The 2683-nt window shown below is 46.0% G+C and overlaps 1 pseudogene; it reads left to right on the top strand.

Annotated features, from left to right (window-relative positions):
* Window positions 475–2434, top strand: LOC109823799 (annotated as a pseudogene).

The raw sequence follows: 2683 nt of genomic DNA, 5'->3' as shown, positions 1-2683 counted from the left end.
CAATAATAAATACCACTGCAGTAAATACGGCGGGTCCATCTAACCAGACGCTTGCCACGTGAGCGGTCAAATTTATCGGTCGCTTTGTAGAGGCGACTAACAAACAAAAAAGACAAAACTTGACAGCCACGGAACCCCAACACTAACGATCTCCTTACACGCGGGCCCCACTCCCTCCACATCCCATATGCCCCATGCCATTATGATGGCCATGGCCATCGCATTTCCATGCACAGTAACTTCAGCGGATGCCAGCTCACTCCCCACTACCATCCCTTCGATAAATAAAATTTAAATTAATTTACCGTTTTGACCACACAGGAGAAATCGTCCTCCGGTTATCGCTCTGCCTTTCTTTTTTACAGTTGAGCCCCTCACTTATTACAGTTTTATGTTACAGAGAAATCTGGACCATAGACTAATAATCCCCAATTCCTATCCCTTTCGGGTCTTTATAAACCCCTTTTGCTGCAGTCTCTCACTCTCTTTCGGGGTTTTCAGAGAAGAGAAGAGAGAAGAGAGAAGAGAAAAATTTATGTCGTTTGGATCCAACGATTTGTTCTCTTTGATCGCTGAAGGTAAAAATTTGGGGGGGAATCTCTCGATTTCTCGATCGTCATCGGCTTTGTTGGTGGTTTTCAACTGTTCTCTTCTTTTCTTCGCCTCTCTCTTCTCTCCCTCCTCCAGCAGTCCTCGCATGCGACGAAGGCCCAAGGGATCGAAGACGGACTCGATGCGATTGAAATCTACTAGGTATTAGCCCTTTGATTCCTCTACTTTTGGTAATTTTTTTTAGAAAAAACCCGTTTTTTGGGATTTTGTTTATTCTGTTCTGATTTGGTCTTTTTAATTAGTAATTTCTCTGTTTTCCTGTTTTATTAGCTAGATTAGGAAAAACCCAGATGGTGATGTTTTTTTTTTCTCCTTTTTTCTCGTATTTTTTTTGTTTGATTTTTCATTTAGAAGTTGCTGGTTTTACTCTTTTATCAAATACCCATCTCAGTTCTTCGATTTATTATGGGGGTTTTTTTCCCCCATTTATTCCGATTTATTTGCTATTAAGTTTCCTATTTTGGGTGGGTTATCTTTTTGCAGGCCTGGATTCGGTGTGAAATACTTTGGATTCCTTCATATACAACGGTTCCTCTTCCTCTTCCTCTTCTTGAGAAGAGCTCGCACCTGACAAAACCCCTCTAAACCCTTCCTATTCGCCAAAAATTCGGCCCCAATTTTGTTCGATTTCAGCTTCTCTGTTAGCAAGATGCCTGGCCCTCAACGCCAATTAGTTAACCAAGACAAGATGAGAGGGAAAATCTCCAAGAAATCACCGCCGCCTGCGGTCAGATCCTCGTTCAAGAAAAAAGTCGCCCCCAAAATCCGAAAAATTCGGGTTTTATTCGACGACCCGGACTTAACCGACTCCGAAGATGACGAAGAAAATGAAGTATTCGTCAGAAAGCGCAAGCGGGTCATCCAAGAGATACCCATTAGCCCATACCCGACCCTCTCCGAAACCTCAAGCAACTCCAAAACTTCCAAATGGGCCAAGTCGAGTAAAGAATCCAAACCCGTTAAGACCAGCAGTTTGTCACCCAAACCCGTTAAGCCCGTCGATATGTCGCCCAAACCCGGATCCAAGTCCAAGTACAGGGGAGTTCGCCAGCGCAAATGGGGCAAATGGGCCGCCGAGATCCGCGACCGATAAGAGGAGTCCGCCGCTGGCTCGCGGACCTACGACACCGCCGAGGCCGCCTACTGCGCTTACGTGCAGCGCCAACCGCCTGCAGGCCGAGAAGCAGGCCCTGGAGGCTTCCACGGCCTCCGCCACGTCATCCGTCTCGAGACTGTCCCCACATTCTGTTCCCATCCCCGTCGTCGGATTTCGAAATGGAAGGCCAGGATCAGCCGGGGCCGGAGCAGCACACAGCAGCAGGTGGAGACGACGCGGGTCGCGGATTTCTTCGCGGAGGACCCTGGTTTTTGCGATACCCGAATTGGATTTCGGGTTCGAGAGTGATGCGTTCCTGATGGGCGATCTCGGCGACGATTTTGTGGGCCTGGACGACTTGCCATTGTGGGAGCAGCAGTTTGACGGTGGTGATCTGTCCTTCTTGGATCAGTATACTTAGCAAATTTTGCAGCTTAGATATATAACTACCATTATTAATATTAAATATTATTATGTTACTAAGTGTTGAGTTTAGGAGGGGAAAAAATGTGGTTAATGTGAGGGTTTAAGCGGGAGGAGAGATTGTGGGTCTTGGGTTTTTCTGAGAGCTGCTGCCCAAGGAGTTTTGTGTTGAGTTGAGGTGAGTTCCATCTTCCTCCTGCTGAGGCCATTTACTCTATTTTCTCGTTTCAGCTGTTACTATTATGTTATTTATGGGTTTCATATATAGTATTTTAATGGTAACGTCAAGTCTTGGTTTGGTGAGTTTTATGAAAAATAATGTTAGGGGCACACCCCCTAACACACCCTCCACCACACCCCCTCTCCCATCCCTACAATAAACCGGGCTCCATATGGGATTTTAAAATCCCATATGGGGTCCGGTTTAATATAGCGATGGGAGAGGGGGTGTGCCCCACCACTCTTTTATGAATGTGGCAATAGATGTTGCTTCGGTTTATGTTTTGTTGAGTTCAATGTGATGACTAGTGACTGATATCAAGCTTTTGCTGT

Source organism: Asparagus officinalis, chromosome 1 (assembly GCF_001876935.1).
Source record: "Asparagus officinalis chromosome 1, Aspof.V1, whole genome shotgun sequence".
Taxonomy (NCBI): domain Eukaryota; kingdom Viridiplantae; phylum Streptophyta; class Magnoliopsida; order Asparagales; family Asparagaceae; genus Asparagus; species Asparagus officinalis.
This window is presented reverse-complemented; position numbering and strand designations above follow the sequence as displayed.